Raw genomic sequence first — 20,693 nt, 5'->3', positions numbered from 1 at the left:
GCAGGGCCAAATCTGGATGTACACCTCACAGTGACAGCAGTTCCAGACGCCACACAGACATGGAAGTGACACCCCTACAAGCAACGAGGCGTCATATCTTAGCATCCATCTCTCCAACGCTGACCTCCTGTGGACTGTGGGCATCAGGGTTTGGTATCTGCCGACTTTCGTTCTTCTGTCCGAGATTTGTTCTGTTTGAATATAGAATTCTCCTATTAAACACTTTACAGTGACTGATGTCTGACATGGACATGTTTACTTCAAGTGTTTATAAGTTTATCTCCACCCAGGAATTTCTTGCGTTTGAACATAGACTTGTACCATTAAACAGTGTGTAGTAACTGAAGTCTCACTCAGTCATATTTTTTTCAAGTGTTTATGGTTTTATCTTTCCAAGGGAATCTTGCCTGATGTTGTGAACCCGTGTAAAGTCACCTTAACCCTGACAGCGCAACGGTTACTTCAGCTGCGGGAAGAGCATTCGGTGTAATCTCTCATTTCTTCGTGAGCTACGTGCTGAGAGGGCCAAATGAGGAGAAAGTACAAACCGTGATCTCGTTTCAACGGCTAACGTTCAAAATACGTAAGGGATATAATACACTGGTGTCCAAAATTAAAGGAACGAACCGAAATTTTCTAAAGTTGCGATTATTTTGCTACAAAACAGTATGAACAGGTGATAGTAATGTAGAAACAAAGTAAAGGATACAAAAAGTAAACAACTGCAACACGTGTAACAGTAGACAAATATATTTTTCCTTTTTTGCAACTTAACGGATTTAGACACATATTATGACAAATGGTTAATGTGTTCAGTGTGGGGTGCGACTACCTCTAGCATCAGTACAGGCCTGACAACAAAGGGGCATGCTGTAGATCTCATGTTGAGGCCATTCTTCTGGCAGAGCTGCTCGCAAGTCTTGGAGGGTGGTTGGTGGATGCTAACCTAATGAAACCCATGTCCATAGCGCATCCCAGACTTGCTCTATGGGATTCAAATCGATAAGGCGAGCAGGCCACGCCAAACATGAAAAGTCTTCTGTATCCAAGAAAATGTCAACCACCTGTGCTCTATGAGGTCGAGCAACATCGTCCATCAGTAAGAAGTCTGAGCCCACAGCACCTCGCAAAAACCACACATAAAGTCCCAAGATCTCATCACGATACCTGCCAGCAGTTAAACCTTGCTGAGTCTACTGTATAAGTTGATGAACAGGTGTTCGAATGGTCAACACAATCACTGCTCACATTAATAGGAACCTTCCTCAATATTGGTCTCTTTCCACAACGTTTGGGTGCCGAAATCGTGTTCCACGTTCCATCCATAAGTGAATCCGTTGAGAATCACTCTCCAGACCAAATCGGGACTCATCTGTGGAAAGTACATTGACCCACTGTTCGACTGTCCAGGTGGTGTGTTGACTACTCCACTCTACTCATTCTCTTCTGGGAAGACGCATTACAGGTACACATACAGCAGGTCTCCAGCAATAAAGGTCACCCTGCAGTAGACGTCTGCACCGTTTGCCTCGATACAACACATCCAGTGGGTGCTGTGAGGTCAGATTTCAATAGCTGTGCAGTACTAAGGCGGAACCGCCGTCCACTTCAGCCAAATAACGGTCCTCTCTTTCTGATGTCACACGTAGTCGGCCCTGCTCTGGTCTTCGGGGTAGAGTTCCAGTCTCCATAAATTGTCGCCACATCCGTAAAACAACAGAACGATTTACGTTAAGTCATCGGGTCACATCAGTTGGCGACTGTCCTGCTTCCATTTTTCCTATGTTCCTTCACCGCAGAGAGTCTGGTAGGCGTCTTCATTGTTCCATGCAACTCCGTCTATGACTGTGTATACAGCGATTGTGGATTAGGAGTACCCGGCAAATACCACCTCGTTTCACAGGTGCCCTGACGTCATCGTTTGCGTGGTTGTTCGTTGACCTGAATGCTACATTCCATGCAGAACACGAACGTACGGACATCTGTCGACAGCTTGTAAGACTATATAGTGAATTAGATACAGGATGGGAAAATAGTGGTTTGCTACTTTAACTTTGGACACCAGTGTATAATTGTTTGAATTGATTCAACGAATAAAGGAATATAGACTATACTAAAAGCAATTAAAGTATTTTTATTACAGGACGCAAATGACATTTTCCTCCGCTCCCTCCGGCCGGGGTGGCCGAGCGGTTCTAGGCGCTACAGTCTGGAACCGCGCGACCGCTACGGTCCCAGGTTCGAATCCAGTCTAGGGCATGGATGTGTGTGATGTCCTTAGGTTAGTTAGGTTTAAGTAGTTCTAAGTCTAGGGGACTGATGACCTCAGATGTTAAGTCCCATAGTGCTCAGAGACATTTGAACCATTTGAACCTCGTCTTCCCACAGCCTGCCGGCCGGTGTCGCCAAGCGGTTAAAGGCGCTACAGTCTGGAACCGCGTGGCCGCTACGGTCGCAGGTTCGAATCCTGCCTCGGGCATGGATGTGTGTGATGTCCTTAGGTTAGTTAGGTTTAAGTAGTTCTAAGTTCTAGGGGACTGATGACCTTAGAAGATAAGTCCCATAGTGCTCAGAGCCATTTGAACCCACAGCCTGTATTTTGTAATACAGTTGCGGCTATTTCACAAGAAGAATCCTTTATGTTTCTACAACATGTACTTATGGATAAACTGTCTCACGACCATATTGACGCGTCATTTTCACTGCCTCTGTATGGGCATTTCTTCAGGAAAACTGCTTAAAAGAAATGTTTTACAATGACTGCAGTGAGATTAAACAAGTCTTTTGTGTACTATCGAACACTAAAAAATATGATATGCTTTCTTGCTGCTAGTTTTTCTATGGTATCGCAGTTTCATGCTCATTCGCTTTGAATATGAAGTGCTGACCAAAAAATTTAGAAGTGTCTGCTACTTTTAACGGTTAAGTTTTCCTTGTCATTACGTCAGGAAGGATTATTATGAACGTCTGCATTACGTGTTTGAAATTTATTCTATCAAAGACGTTCGCAAAGCCATTATTCCAGTCAAGTCAGCTTCCTGCTCTTTGAATAGTGGTTTCAGCACCTCACAAGGCAATACTTGAGGTAATCATCGAAGGAAGTACCTCTGAGTAGGCAGCAGGGTTTCCCACAAGTATACTTAGAACCGCCAGCAGTTCTCTTCTTGTAATACGAGGAAGCACTCTCTAAGCCCCTCAGAAGTTCGCCCGAAGCTAAGTGGAGAACTAGTGGTCTTGATATTATGGCCACTATGGGAGCACAAATTGCTGTGTACAATACACGAGAATATACTGGCGTATTCACGGCAGAAAAACATCTGAAATTAAAATAGGTACAGCCTTCACGAAATATTTTCATTATTGTAAATACAATGAAATTGAAGGACTGGTTTTCAGTTCCAAGCGCCTACCACGTCGGGTTTTTAATAAACGTGAACTGTAATTAACCTTATAGCCACTAACGGACGAAAGTTCAGTAACATTTGGCGAGGTACGGTGGCAGTCAGCTATACTACATCACAGAAAGTAATAGTAAATTATACGTAGAATTACGTTTGGGTGTGCTTGCACTATTAAGACTTAATTACTTTTCGTACTACGCCAATAAAGATCTTAAGGTCAGCGTCGATGTGAGGAATGTCTACGGAGCATTTTTTCCGTACCGTGGAAGAGGCACCTCTCCTTACCTGTACGGTGGCGAGTTACTGTGAGAAGCCGTCACCGGTTACGAAGCCATTTGCATACCTGTGGCTGAAAAAAAAATGTAGCAAGAAAATCTTGAAGATCATTTTAGAAAAAGCATGATTATAAAGCGGTTTCTCAAAACTTTTGAAAAAAGTTGAATTTCGATGATTTATTTTTGGAATATATCTTTAGCTACATCTCCATCGGTAATCGGCAAGGCACTTTTTGGTGTGTTGCGGACTGCATTTTATGTATCAGTAACTTTCCGCTTCCCTATTGCAGAGCCATCTTGTGCGTGGAAATAATGTTTCTGCAAAGCCCTCGTGTGAGCCTGAATCTCTCTAACTTTACTTTTACTTCTTTTTTCGTGAGATAAGCGTAGGGGGATTGATTCTAATGGCAACATATGCTGTCGGCACATCAACAGTGATATACAACATGATGCACAGTGCCTCTCTCGTAGTGTCTGCTACCGGTGGAGGATTAGCAATTCCGTGACAGTTTCGTCCTCACTAAATGCACTGTGGCTAAATGCGGCCGTCTTCTCTATATCCTCCACTGGTCCTATCTGGTAAAGGTCCAGGTCTAACGAACAATAGTGAAGTATGTATGGACCGTGAGTTTGAAAGATATCTTCGTTGTGGGTGGACTACTCTTTCTCCTTCTAATGAATCTTTCCCTTCTGTTTTTCTTAAAATTAGTTTTATGTAGTCATTCCACTTAAACTGCTCTGTACATATATTCCCAGGTAGTTAACGAATGTTATTGTTTCCACTGACTGTTCAGTAATTGTGCTGCCATACGATAACGAGTGTTCCCGCCTGTTATGAGCAACAAATTACATTTTAAATTTTAAACGTTTTTATTGGCTGAGGTCAAGCAACCGTAAGTTAATTTAATTACAGAATTTATGTATAGCCACCTCGGTTGTACAGAATTATTGTCAAATTTAGCATGGTTTCGACAGCACTAAGGCAGTCTTCAAATGGTTCAAATGGCTCTAGGCATTATGGGACTTAACATCTGAGGTCAGCAGTCCCCTAGACTTAGAGCTACTTAAACCTAACTAACCTAAGGACAACGTACATCCATGCCCGAGGCAGGATTCGAACCTGTGACCATAGCAGCAGCGCGGTTCCAGACTGAAGCGCCTAGAACCGCTCGGTCACAGCTGCCGGCAAGGCAGTCTTCATCAGAATAAAAATTACATAGGATTACCTAGAAAATATAATGACATAGCTTGAAATACAATACACGTAATAGGATTACTTCCATAAAAAGTACAAACAGTGTACTTGCATGTAATCACACCATGGGTGAAAAACATCTGAGCAACAATGCTATCGTCAATAGAAAATTGTCACAGGAATGAAAACTAAAATGTGAAAATGTAACATATTTGTCAACTGGATAAAATACTCCATGGAAGACCGTTTAGGACCGAGAACTGCATCAACACAGCCGCTACCGTCACACTAGACGGCTAAAAGGTGAAGGCAGTTAAAAGTTGGACATGAACACAGATTCGCGCCATCTAGCAAGAAGACAAGAGCAAATGAGGCATTGCAAAGACAATTTTAAACATTACACGTAACAAAAGAAACCAGTTACAACATACCGTAAGAGTTTTATTTTACAAAAGAAAATATAGTTCAAGTAAAGTATGGAGAAAACATGCGAGGGAAAACGATGTTTAAGAGACTACACTGAGGGGAGTATCGTCATTCAGATCATTTTTAACTAGCGGCTCTATACCTTGAAAACAGTTTTTGTAGAGTAGGTGCAAACGTTCGTTAAGCATGAGACCGTCCTTCAGAGACAGGTTTTTAAAAATCTGTATCTCTCCTAAGATGTTAAGCCCAAGGCCTTTTTTCTCCGAGTGCAAGATCTGGGCGTCTTTTATATCTTTAGGATTATGTCATGTGATTAACAAATGGTCAGCGAAAGTTGAATTGTGAACATTGGTTGCTTTTTTGCCTAGAAGGTGTTCCTTGAATCTTATCTAAATAGATTACATAGCCTTATTACATAGGCCAAAAGGCCTTATTACATAGGCCTTTTGGCCTATGTAATAGGAGAGACAGTTGCCGCAAATAATTTTATAAACACCAGTATTCTGCAAATAGGAAAGCGTAGGATCCAAGTTATGTATGATGTTACTTTTTAAAGATTAATTAGTAGAGAAGGCTACTCTACAGTTATATTTATTTTAAGCAGACGCTGTATCCTGTGAGAAATTGGACGCAGAAATGGTATAGAGAGAAATTTTTTCTTTTCATTAGGTTCATTATTAGAAAGGCTTAGGGTGGTGATTCTCTTATTGGTTTCCATACTAAAAATACTATCTACAACCATTATTGACAGCAACAGTTTTAATCAGATTGGTTTCAGAAATGAGATTTTCATTAGAAACGGGGTAGAGGTGGCTCTATGAATAGCTGAATGAGAAAAGCCATCTTATGAGAATGCGGGTGTAGTGAAGTGAATTGTATAATTTGATGAGAACTGGTTTCTTTAAGGAAGATTTAAAGCTAATTTTGTTGTCTACTATCGTAAGAGTGAGATGTAGAAAGTTTAACTGCCAGAACTTATTTCCTCGTTCAGAGGTGAAAGAAATATTTTCATGAAACTCGTTGAACATATCAAAATTTCTATCAGTACCTTTGTTAGGCCCTTTGTAAATGATCAAGATGTCATCAACGTATCTAGCGTATGGAAGAATGCCTATAGTTGATGCTGAGGAATTACTGAAAAATTTTACTTCTGAGGAATTATTGAACACATCTGCAAATATCCGGCTAAGGTATTCCCCATTGCAAGACCATCTACGTAGTTGTTGATTTAGTTTTCCATTAAACTCAAAATAATTGTATTTCACTACAATATGAAGTAAATTCATAAGGTCGGTGATTTACTCATCAGATAAATCTTTTTTGAAACAACGAAGATTTTTTTACCATGTATAAAGTTGCAAGTACCGGCACATTTGTATAAAGATTTGTAATGTCAAAGGAAATTAATTCCGTACTTTATCACAGCGAACGTCTTTAATTTTATTAACTAAATCTTGGCTACTCGAAACAGAGTAATATCTGTGGAAATTAAAGGTTTTTTAAAAATATCTTGCGATATTTTGGCTAAGTCGTGATAGGCACTGTTCGTTTTTCACATCAATTATTCTGTTTCCTATAGTCAAGATTCAGTTAGTAAAATTAAAGACGTTCACCGTGATAGAGACATTTGTTTATACTGAGGATCAACTGCCACTCCCTGCAAGGAGCGTTGATCCCCTACAGGTCTTCTTGCATTTCACTACAATTTTTTAGCGCTGCAATTTCGTCATATATACAAACATTATCTGCCAACAGTGTTGTGGAGCTACCGACGTTATCCACTAGCTTATTTACATAAATTGCGGACAGTAAGGGTCTTGCAACAGTCCGCTGGTGGATGGTGGGCGTTACTTTTACGTCTGAAAATTTAACTCTGTTAAGAATAACATGCTATGTTCCATTTGCTGGAGTGGTGTATTCTCTTAGCTGTTCTTCAGTGCAGTCACTTATCTGCCCTCATATTCCGATTTATCCTACCTAGTTAACCAAGGGACATTGATAAACTGTCTCTAACGTATTTCTGAAGTCAGGAAATTTGCACCGTCGCCTACTGCCATTTCGGTCTCGTGGACGAACAGAACGAATTCACTTCCTCAGCTTCCAACGGTATCGTAGAACGCATTGAGTTTCACGCGGACATTCTGTTAGGAGTACATGTTGGTTCGTAAACAGATTTTCGGTCTCCATGGAGATCATATTTTCTTGAGTTATCATTCTACTGTCTGGTTTGATGCTGCCCCTATGCCAGCGTCCCCATCTCATTAACACTTACAGGCTACATCTTCAATCATATACTGGATGTATTCCAATCTCTGTGTTCTTTTACAGTTTTCGCTCTCTTGTGTTCCTTCTAGTACCATGGAACATAATTCCTGGTGTCTTAACTCATTTACTATCCTCCTGTCCCTTCTTCTCGTCAGCGTTTTTCATACGTTCATTTGTTTTGCCGAGAACCTCCTCATCGCTCACCTTATCAGTCCACCTAACTTTCAACAATATTCAATAGCGCCACATCTCAAACACTTCGATTCTCTTCTGTTTCGGTTTTTCCAGATTTCACTACTCATTTCCATACAGTGCTATGCTCGAGGCATAAATTCTCAGAAATTTCATTCTCAAATTGATTGGTTCAAAAGGCTCTAAGTACTATGGGATCTAACATCTGAGGTCATCAGTCTCCTAGACTTAGTACTACTTAAACGTAACTAACCTAAGGACACCATACACATCCATGCCCGAGGCATGATTCGAACTTGCGATCGTAGCAGCAGAGCGGTTCCAGGCTGAAGCGCCTAGAACCGCTCGGCCACAACGGCCGGCTCTCAAATAGTGGTCTATCTATGACACCAGCAGACTTTTTGGCCAATACTGCCATCTTTGATGGTGCAAGTCTGCTTTCTATGTTCACCTTTATTCGTTCACTAGTGTTATTTAAATTCTAAGGTACAAGATCTCTTTAAATTCGTCTACTTCACCATCAGAGATTTTGATATTAAGTTCCTTGCTATTCATATATTTGCTACTTCTCATAATTTTTTTTTTCAGACTACTCTGAGACCATATTCTGTACTCATTAGACCGTTCATTTCACTCAGCACGTCCTGCTACTATTGTTCACTTTCATTGCAGGTAATAATGTCATCAGCGAATATTTCATTTACACTCTTTTACCCCAAAAATTAATTCCATTTTTGAACGTTAGTTTATTTCCGTCACTGCTTCTTCGACGTATGGATTGAAAAGTAGGGCCGAAGACACTGTTTATAACGGGAGCACTTCGTTCTTGGTCATCCAACCGCACTGGTCCCTCTTGTTTCTTGTACATATTGCGTATCACCCGTTGTTCTCTATAGATTGCTCCTATTTTCTTAAACTTTTGAACAATTGCCCCATTTCATATTACTGAACTTTTTTTTTTAGATCGGCAAATACTATGAACATGAGTTAATTTTTCTTCAGTCTTGCTTCCATTACCAAGCGCAACGTCAAGGTGCCTTTGCCTTACTTAAATAAAAACTGATTGTCGCATGACAGACCCTCTGTGGGATCCTGCCCACCCGTCTAGTATAGGGTGCCTAGGAAGCTGTTTGCTCGGATAGCTAGACAACGATTCAAGGAAATCATATTAATGGAGTTTATTGCAGTATTTTAAAGTGACAATACTTAACTTGCGTTTCTACCAATAGGTGTCGCTATCAATTGGAAAATGATCAATGTCCTCCGATTACACAATTCCATGGAAGCAATTCACACGAGTTGATAAGTCACTGTTGCAGAGTTTATATCACAGCTCATCTTCTAGTGCGGCTCTTCTAGTGCGGCCGAGGCTAGCTGGTGTGACGCTTATATTCCCTTCCTATATGAGGTGCGACAATAAAGTAAGGAGACTGATTTTCTTTGTAAGATGTGGCAACCCTGCAGGCTTGCGTAGGCACAATATCTTTGACCTTGGTCTATAAGCTGCTCCTAGTCCAAGCGACATATCGATGCAACTACTCAGTCGTGAGTTGTGTTGTAATAAGTTAACAAGTGTTTATGTCTCTCGTCACGGAAATGGAACCGCATAATATTGCGCAACGGTATGCAATTTCTTTTTGCGTTAAATTGGGTGAAAACGCAATGACAACTTACGGTAAGGTTCACAAGGCTTTTGGAGAGGAGGTTATGTCAAGAGCTCAAGTTTTGCGTCGGCATAAAATGTTTAGTGAAGGCAGAACGAATGTTGAAGATGAAGACCGCAGTGGACGACCATCAACCTCACGGACGTATGTCAACTTGGCCAGGGTGCGTGAACTCGTACGATCTGATCGAAGATTATTCATGAAAATGATTCCAGAAGAACTGAACATCAAACTTCCAAACGTCTCCTACCTTCCAAACTTTACAGAGCTTCTGTAAAGTTTGGAAGGTAGGTTCGAGATACTGGCAGAAGTAAGGCTATGAGTACCGGGCATGAGTCGTGCTTCGGTAGCTCAGATGGTAGAGCACTTGCCCGCGGAAGGCAAAGGTCCCGAGTTCGAGTCTCGGTCGGGCACAAAGTTTTAATCTGCCAGGAAGTTTCATATCAGCGCACACTCCGCTGCAGAGTGAAAATCTCATTCTGAGAACTGAACATCAATCGAGAAATGGTTCGTCTAATAGCAACCGAAGATCGTACAGTTTGAACGGTCTAACACAAACCGTTCAGAAGTTATGACTATTTTATTTCATATAGTTCAATAATTGTCACCATGTGTGTTTTTTGTTTGTCTGTCCAAGATTTGTGAGTGACCTTTTTAGTGATTTTCTCTTTTCTTCTACTGAATTTCCTACCGTGGTATCGCTTATCGCAGTCTCCAATTCCTAAGAAAGCTTCAAACGATTCTAATCACTCCTCGTTTCTTTAGTATCCCAATCTCTGGCTCACTGATTCTTCCGCACGATTCTTTTCAACATCGGTCTGCTCTAAATCTTGGTACGAACCGGTATGCTTTACAATCCAATATTTGATTTCGGAAAATGTCTGAGCATAAAGTAATCCATCTGGAATCTTCCCGTTTCTCTGGCTCTTTCCCAAGTTTACCTCTTTCTCTTTTGATTTCTCAACTGTGTTCGCAATTACTAGCTGAAATTTGTTGCAAAACTCAGGTACTCTTTCTTCTCTTCCTCTACAATCGAGTTACAATCCACTATTGTTGCTAGATTATTATGTCTATTTACATACGGAATTACCCGCTCAGTATCCTCATACTCATCCCTCTTGATCTTCTGCTTGTGACATCGGCATGTATACATGAACTATTCTTGTCGGCATTGGTTTGATGTAGATTCTGATAAGGAAAACCCCATCGCTAAAATATTCACAGTAACTCGTTTTCTGTCCTATCCTTCTATTCATAACGAATCATACTCTCGTTATACCATTTTCTGCTACTGTTTGATCCTACCCTGCATTCTTCTGAGCGGATATCCTTATCTGTGATCATTATATACAGAGTGAACCTTTGCATTTCCCTTTTCACATTTTCAGGCTTCCCTACTACGTTCAAACTTCAGACATTCTGCGCTTCCGCTCGTATAACGTTACCATTTCGTTGATTTTTTCCCATGTTTATCTCGTAACCAACTCCTGCTTGTATTCTGCTCTCCCAGAGATCCGAATGGAGGACTAAATTGGAATATTTTTTCCAATGAAGAGACCATCACGACACATTTTCAGCGATAGGGCAGATGCATTATTCGTCTTTAAGGCAATGGTTTCCATTTTCTGCATTTTCACGCCGCTGGCCACTGCTGATTCTTCTACCTCTTTGGGGGAAGTTTACCTACCTCTTAAGCAAGACAGTGCCCTGAACCTCTGTCATATCTCCGCCTCTTTAACGAGGCTGTTGGCAGAACGAAGGTGGTACTGATGCCTGAAATCTTAGGCTGCTATTGCTATGATATTTATTCAGAATTAAGCAGTGACTGTGTCCGAATCCGGGACCCAGGGCGTTTTTGATTACTATTCACACACACTACGCCTTAACTACAGATGCCCACAAAAACACAGGAGGATAAAACGTTGCTAAATTCTACAACAGACTACTGTGATGGCCTGTAATTGCTTGCTTCTATTCGGCGACGCTACTTAAATACTCGAATCACTTACGCAGTTTTCCAATTGCTTTGGAAGCGTCCTTCCCTCAGCTACTGCTAGGAGAGGAGCTAATTCTTTCACTTAGTCACGTATTAGCTATTCCTGTTCCTTCATTCATTTATTGTTTCTATAAGGTGCCTTCGAAATTCATCGTGTTTAATAATTTTTATTTATATTGCTGTATTTAATTATTACATGTCGTTTGAACCTAATACTTTATGGTAGATTAGTACTTCTTGCTGGGGTTTTGCTCCCCAGGCTTTGTCTGCCTGTTTCTTTCCAGTACACTGTAGGGAATGTTTGCTTATCCACAATGTCACACAGTACTCGGGCGTAGTTCGAAAAAACCCTCAGAAAACCATGAAACTGTGATTTCTGCCCTCATAAGGTGACGTACTATAGGAAGCAGGGCTCCTTAACAATGTGAAATTTTTAGAATGTACCTGTAGGAAAATGGGTAAAATGCCATTCATTGAACTATGCACATTCTCCATTGATAGTTGACATATTGAAACACAGTGCATGATTTTTGGTGGAGCTGTGGAGCTCCAAGGATCAGAGATTTCTATTCAGCTGGAACGTTGATTATGTGTGGAGCTTAATTTGACTATGACAGTGGAACTGATTTCTGAGTACTGTGAACCCTCTTCAATTTTCTGAGTCATATTGACTTTCAACCGTTATTACTCTTCATAAATATATTTATTTACAATAAATTGCTTGTCTAGCTCATGGAATATTGTGGCGCACGTTCTACAGCTATAGTATTGATTAGAAATTAAATTAACGCAACATTTGTACTTTAATTTCTTTTAAATGCGTTTGTTTGACTGCAAATGTATTTACAGGTCAGGACACTATCTGATCAGATGTATCCGTACATCCTTATGTAATGCGGTATAGGCCACTAGATGTTACGAAAGGCCGACCCTTCAGTACAAAAGGAGCGGGAGCATTGCGTGATCAGTAGAGGAACAGTAACAGCAGAATGGGTAGGTCAGGGAAGCTCAGTGACTTTTAACGTGGACTAGAAGTCAGATGTCGACTGCGTAACAAAACCATCAGGAACATTCCAGCCCTTTTAAAGCTGCCCAAGTGGCCTGTTTGAGATGTGACCGTGAAGTGAAAACGTGAAAGAACCACCAAAATAAATCGAGACCAGGCAGGCCTCTTGTACCAACGAACAGGGACCGTTGAACACTTCTGAACGTAGTCGTACAAAATCGCATGAGATAAGCCTTAGGAATCGCTTGTGTGTTCCAAAATGCTATCAACAGTGCAACTAGCACTGTCACTGTGCGTAAGGTGTTAAAAAATGGGGAATAACGGTCAAGCAACTCCTCATCAGCCACATATGCCTGTAGTTAATGCTAAGCGATGATTGCAGTAGTGTAAAACGCAACACCACTGATCAGTGGATGACTGGAAATGAGTGACTTGGAGTGTTGAACTACGCTATTTCCTGTGGCATTCATATTGAAGGGTTTGAGTTTAGCCAATGCCTTCAGATTGTTGTCTGCTATCATGTGCAGCGCCAACACTGAAGTACGGAGAAGAACATGTAACAGTACTGGGGTGTTTTTCGTGGTTGGTATGTTGTCTCCTTATTGCACTTAAGAAAACGTTAAGTGCTTAAGGATATGGACATACAGTCATGTTCAGGAAAAAGTGGAACAACTAGAACAACTAGAGATGGGTTCAAAAATGGCTCTGAGCACTATGGAACTTAACATCTGAGGTCATCAGTCCCATAGAACTTAGAACTACTTAAACCTAACTAACCTAAGGACATCACACACATCCATACCCGAGGCAGGATTCGAACCTGCGACCGTAGCGGTCTCGCGGTTCCGGACTTCAGCGCCTAGAACCCCGTGGCCACCGCGGTCGGCAACAAGAGTTGGGATATTTACATTAGTATGTTCCGCAGAAATGGCGTCTGCCCGTGGTTTAAGGTCAACATCGGTATCGCGCCACAAAACCACCTACCGGCATGATGACGGCATGTCTGCGGATCTCGTTTTCACTATAAACAAAAGGTAAGGGATCGGTGTGACTCGAGCAGATGTGCAGGATTCCTCACAGATCCGATGCGCAAACCATACCGTCAAATGAGTGAATTTGAAAGAGGGCGCATTATTGGAATGAGAGGCTGTGGTGCCTCCATCTGGAGTATTAGTGCTCGTGTGGGACGAAGTTTTTCGGCAGTGTAATGGGTTTGTGCAGAATGGTTCACTGAAGGCCGTAGAATACGACGAGATGGGTAGGGTCACACCACCCAGACATCCCCCTCCACACCTCACTCCCCCCCCCCCACCCCCCACCCCCGCCCAGGAAATCGACGCCGCATCCGAAAGGCACTGCAGGACAGATCAGCATCTCCCTCGGCTCTGGTGCAACATTGTAACAGAGTAACGCATCGTAAACTATCAACAATTACAGTCCGTCGTCGGTGTGGGTTATGCGCACGTCCTCCATTTCTCCACCTGCCTTTGACGAATGTGCAGAAATAAGCTAAACGGCAATGCTGTATGAAACGACGTCACTGGGGACAGGAGCTCCATCAGATAGTGTTTTCGGACGAAACCAGGTTCTATTTGTTGGAAAATGATGACCACCTTTTTGGTTTGCAACAGACAGGGAGAGCAGAATCGTAGTGACTGCATTCATACAAGACATACAGCGTCCAGGACACTGACCAGTGTGGTATCGCATAACTTTTTTTTTAATGAAAGAAAATATTCTGATAATTAAATGAAATGTTTTATTAAAAATTCTCTTTTATGTTTGTTAAAAGCCACGGCTAAATTTTCTCAGTGCGCTATCGCCAGAAATATGACACGTATTCCAATGTGAAGACATACGTCTTACTCACGATGGACTAAAAAAAATCTTTATTTAATATTACGCGATAAGCCAATAAAACACAGTGCTTAATTAATTTTTCTTTGAGGCTTGAAGCTTCAGGATAGCTGCCTATGTGCAATGGTAGCGTACACATTTACAGAAATTGCCGGCCGAAGTGGCCGTGCGGTTAGAGGCGCTGCAGTCTGGAACCGCAAGACCGCTACGGTCGCAGGTTCGAATCCTGCCTCGGGCATGGATGTTTGTGATGTCCTTAGGTTAGTTAGGTTTAACTAGTTCTAAGTTCTAGGGGACTGAAGACCTCGGCAGTTGAGTCCCATAGTGCTCAGAGCCATTTGAACCATTTACAGAAATTACTCTTGATAGAACTGTACCTCTGGTCAAAAACGAATTGGAAAATATTACAAGACCCCGTTCTGTATTTTTTGAGATTATTTTTTTAAATACCTGTAGCATTAAATGACTATTAAAATAACATATATCATTTTCATTATTAATGGCGTTGCTACAAAAATAAGCCGACACAAAATGGCCAGGGCAACATTTAATTATTACGTAACTAAATCTCGGATAGGAAAAGTACTTGCTACTGACAACAACACAATTTTGAATGATTATTTTGATATATATTGAAAATATTACTAGGCTTACTACAGATAATTGTATTAGTTACAGACCGACAACAATAAGCGTCCGTCAGCTACAACCTCAGAACCAAGAAGACAATGAAAAAAAAAACGTTCCTCCCATTTGTACCAAATGACAAAGATACTACACATTAGTATTCTGAGAGCGCATATAGCGCTTCCATTGTTGTGTATCGATAATTTCATATGTGAGGGATATGCTGAAACGACAGGTGCAGCGCTGTGACCCAGTGTCGGTCACCTCAGATGAACTTAGGAACCTGGTAATACAACAGGGATGGCTGTACCACAGGACGCGCCTTATACGCGTTGATGCCGTCACACAAGGAACAATTGTCAGTCAGGGCACACGACGGACCGACCCTATGACTAATAGACAACGGGACACATGCTGAACCGAGGTGACCTAAATGTTAATCGTTTCTGCGGACCATAGTAATATACATGTCCCGTGAATACGAGCGTTCTACCTCTAGTCGCTCAAGGTTTGTTTTTTCTTTGAACAGGTGTGTATTTTTCCGCATTATGTACTGCATACAGTAGTGGAACTGTTCAGGGACAACGCTAATTTATATCAGCTTGACATTGAACTCTGTCATAAAACAGAATCCGTGATTTTGTGTGTGTGTGTGTGTGTGTGTGTGTGTGTGTGTGTGTGTGCGTGTGTACGTGTGGATAGTACTATTCCTGAAATGGGCTGACCTGCCCAGAGTCCCGACATGAACCCAGTGGAATACCTATGGGATGAGTTGGAACGTCGACTTTGCTACAGACTACAGAGTTTCAGCTCCTGAGGAAGAATGAGGGGCCATTTCTCCTCACAAATTGAGACACTTCATTGGAAGTGTCGCAAGCAAAGTTCAAGTCGTCTTGAATGCGATGGGTGGACAAACCCAATACTAATGTCCGCTTATAACTGTCCGGATACTGTTGATCAGATAGTATACCTGTTGTCATCATCTGATATAATGTTACGCACAATGTGTATTCATGGTGAGAGACAGTTCCGGCATTTTGATTCACTCAGCTCTAACCGACTCAGTATACCAACACGGGGTAAACAGCTCTTCGTATCCACTGATTGTATCTTTTTGAGTGCATGTAGTGCTCTTTGAAGTAGACATCGATATATAAGGAGTAGGTCACAGCTATAAATAAAAGTAAGTCACATTTGGACTAGTACTAATGACTAGGATTTTAATTTCGGGTATTTATACTTTTAACAGGTGGTGGAATGTATTGTGTTTGCATTTTGGACATAAGTGTCTGTTTCACTGTGTTTTTGCTAAAGGTAATATCCATAACATGGGTAACAAACTTATAACATCAGAGTACAGGACAAGTGATAAGTTTCTGGAGCCTCTCACAAACTTTAAGTATCAGATGGTCAGTAAAACGAAGTGATATGAAGTGGGGTGGCTACTTGAAATAAGGGAGAGGAAAATTTGTACTTGGAACGATATACAGAAAGTATGACGCAAATATGAAAGAACCTCGTATGGGACGACCTGTTCTATGGTTCTGCTATTATGTTTTGAATTCTTTGAAGTTAGGCATGGCGACAGATATCAGAAGAATTCTTTGCAATTAGGCATGGCGACATACGTCAGACGAATAGCAAGATCCAATACTTCAATAGTGACACGTCAATAAGGCACGTACGAATTTATGTCATAGATGTTAACGGGATTTAACTGCAGACCTCTAGAAATTGCAAAGCCCTTCACAAGAAACCATGTTGATTACTCGAGGAATACAAAAATTCTACTGCCTCGAGGAAGTGTGCCGTGTCAAGTCAGTGAAAAGACATGACAGATTTGGGTGTGTGTCTGGTTCCACAGCTGAATGAAAATAGATACTATTGGTACGATGTATTTTCCGCGATGTGCTATACACTGCGCAGTGTAAATGTAAAAGTTTGAAATTGCGGGGAGAGAGGGCACCGGTTGTCAACAGATTTTGTATTAGCTATTCATTCATATTGTAACAAAAATTGAAATAATTTGAGAAATAATCGACTGATAAACATTTTTTAAATTATACACTCCTGGAAATTGAAATAAGAACACCGTGAATTCATTGTCCCAGGAAGGGGAAACTTTATTGACACATTCCTGGGGTCAGATACATCACATGATCACACTGACAGAACCACAGGCACATAGACACAGGCAACAGAGCATGCACAATGTCGGCACTAGTACAGTGTATATCCACCTTTCGCAGCAATGCAGGCTGCTATTCTCCCATGGAGACGATCGTAGAGATGCTGGATGTAGTCCTGTGGAACGGCTTGCCATGCCATTGCCACCTGGCGCCTCAGTTGGACCAGCGTTCGTGCTGGACGTGCAGACCGCTTGAGACGACACTTCATCCAGTCCCAAACATGCTCAATGGGGGACAGATCCGGAGATCTTGCTGGCCAGGGTAGTTGACTTACACCTTCTAGAGCACGTTGGGTGGCACGGGATACATGCGGACGTGCATTGTCCTGTTGGAACAGCAAGTTCCCTTGCCGGTCTAGGAATGGTAGAACGATGGGTTCGATGACGGTTTGGATGTACCGTGCACTATTCAGTGTCCCCTCGACGATCACCAGTGGTGTACGGCCAGTGTAGGAGATCGCTCCCCACACCATGATGCCGGGTGTTGGCCCTGTGTGCCTCGGTCGTATGCAGTCCTGATTGTGGCGCTCACCTGCACGGCGCCAAACACGCATACGACCATCCTTGGCACCAAGGCAGAAGCGACTCTCATCGCTGAAGACGACACGTCTCCATTCGTCCCTCCATTCACGCCTGTCGCGACACCACTGGAGGCGGGCTGCACGATGTTGGGGCGTGAGCGGAAGACGGCCTAACGGTGTGCGGAACCGTAGCCCAGCTTCATGGAGACGGTTTCGAATGGTCCTCGCCGATACCCCAGGAGCAACAGTGTCCCTAATTTGCTGGGAAGTGGCGGTGCGGTCCCCTACGGCACTGCGTAGGATCCTACGGTCTTGGCGTGCATCCGTGCGTCGCTGCGGTCCGGTCCCAGGTCGACGGGCACGTGCACCTTCCGCCGACCACTGGCGACAACATCGATGTACTGTGGCGACCTCACGCCCCACGTGTTGAGCAATTCGGCGGTACGTCCACCCGGCCTCCCGCATGCCCACTATACGCCCTCGCTCAAAGTCCGTAAACTGCACATACGGTTCACGTCCACGCTGTCGCGGCATGCTACCAGTGTTAAAGACTGCGATGGAGCTCCGTATGCCACGGCAAACTGGCTGACACTGACGGCGGCGGTGCACAAATGCTGCGCAGCTAGCGCCATTCGACAGCCAACACCGCGGTTCCTGGTGTGTCCGCTGTGCCGTGCGTGTGATCATTGCTTGTACAGCTCTCTCGCAGTGTCCGGAGCAAGTATGGTGGGTTTGACACACCGGTGTCAATGTGTTCTTTTTTCCATTTCCAGGAGCGTAGTAATGAAATTTTATAACTTGTATTCATACAGATAAAAAAATAGATGATAGAGAAATGACATTCTCTTTTTGGTGTTGGCTGCTTAATTCAAGACTATAATTACAGTAGTTATTTTTTATACAGCTGCTCACTTATATATAGCAGCTCTTTTAGCTGTTTTTTTCTTTGTCTTTGTTTCGGACCATCGACCTTCTTTTCCGTGTCATTCGCCCACTGAAACGCCAGATTATGTTTAAGGTTTTATATTTTAACTAAAGTTCAGTGTTGATCACAACACTTATGTCTCAATAACTGATTAGTTGACTTCGTAGCAGCTGAGGAGAGCTCCGCCTACCATCCTCCAAGGAAGCCATGGGTCTGAAGATGGTTATATAAATATAACCGAAACCGGTCACCTATGTCATTGAGACATAAGTGTTGTGATCAAGACTGATCTTTCGTTAAAATATAATACTTCAAATATCACTATTCCAAAAACTTTTAAAGTTCCTATGAAAACTTGTTCTTCATAGTGTTTCTCAGCTTTATTAATTGCTGTTGCAGCCGACATCTAATATCTCGAGCGATGAATCTCGCACTCCTGTTACGGTTCGGTGGTTGTAGTATTATGTCGCACGCGAAATATATTTACTTAATTCTGCTGGATAAAGTGTCAGAAAAATTGCTTAATGAAATTCAGCTCATATTTTACTTGAGTCTTTTACTCTCTTTATCTCCTGTAGAAACTCTACGACATAATTTCCAACTGAAGAGAAGCATTTGAAATATATAGAAAACGAATAAACATCAACGTGTGTGTCGGAAATAGCATCCGGAAAACTCCACTGAAATTAATATAACTGACATACTGTCGTTTGAAAAGTTATTGCTCTCGGTTAATTTCCAATACGACCAACTGAATTATAGAGGAGACAACTTTGTGAAGGTTGGTTCAAATGGCTCTGAGCACTATGCGACTTAACTTCTGAGGTCATCAGTCGCCTAGAACTTAGAACTAATTAAACCTAACTAACCTAAGGACATCACACACATCCATGCCCGAGGCAGGATTCGAACCTGCGACCGTAGCGGTCGCCCGGTTCCAGACTGTAGCGCCTAGAACCGCTCGGCCACTACGGCCGGCCTTTGTGAAGGAGGCAGCTTCATGGAAATGAGAGATGCAGCAGAAGCTACATTACATTATAGTTCATAATACGGAAACTTCACACATACGTCTATGAATTCACCAAATTCATTCCTGCAGTGGATAAAGGGTTAGACGCGAAGGTTAGGTGAAACACTTGCCATAGACTTCTCCTTCAGTTATAGAAATGTAAAACTTTTGTTGTCTGAAATGTTGCTACCACGACATCCTACTCAAACTTTGTGCACATCGATGGTTGCTAACTGTCATAACTTTTACGCAATTCAAATTCTTGTGAGAGCTTATATATCTATTTGTAACTTGTTCCTTGAGTTTGGCGTAATCTTAACGGGTGATTTAAATCAGAGATGACATATTTGTTCTGAGCCTGAAGAGAAACTAAGATGAGTTGTGATTATTACTCAGGTCGAACTTTCCTACTTCACCGACTGCACGTCGAGCGCAGAAGTATCGCCCTCCCCTAATGCGGGACAAGACAAGAAGCAAATGGCCGGCGGAAAATATGCACGCCGCTATGCTGTGCGAAACTTTGCCAGCCGCTCGCTGACAGGTGCAATATTTCAGCTAGTACCGCCCGCTGCCGTTTACCGCAGCAAAAACCCGCCGCGATCACCGCGTAAATGTACGGCCGTATCCCGCATCCTATGCGGAACAAATTATGCCTGCTTCAGTGAATGCAGAAAAATTCTCCATCGTTAGTCATACGACGTTTTGATGGAACGTGATATAACTTGCTGTCTGCTGTGAGCTCTCTTTCCACTATTTCATTTAAGAAGATGGAAGGACCTGCAGGTCAATAGAGACGAAATATGTTTGGACTAAGGAATTAAATGGCCCTGTCATTTTCAGGGGTACCATCCTGGGGCTCGCCTTTATAGACGGAAAACATAATTCTGAATGTAATAATACTACACCAACAGGCGTTATATGGATATTGTTTTATTACGCCTCCGGTTCCGACGTTCAAATCACGTCATTTTCAGGCCTGTAGCATGAATGACACTAAGTACCAATCGTGCATGTATATGACAAGGTGAAAGGTATGTGCTAAGGTCTGATCAGGGTAGCTCCAGAAAATAGTCGGTAGTTGCCAACCGCAAGGTGGAACGAGTATAATATCTTTGAGTAGGAGGATCTTTGATGGTTAAGAGAGCC

The sequence above is a fragment of the Schistocerca nitens genome, chromosome 5 (assembly GCF_023898315.1).
Source record: "Schistocerca nitens isolate TAMUIC-IGC-003100 chromosome 5, iqSchNite1.1, whole genome shotgun sequence".
In the NCBI taxonomy this organism is placed as follows: domain Eukaryota; kingdom Metazoa; phylum Arthropoda; class Insecta; order Orthoptera; family Acrididae; genus Schistocerca; species Schistocerca nitens.
This window is presented reverse-complemented; position numbering follows the sequence as displayed.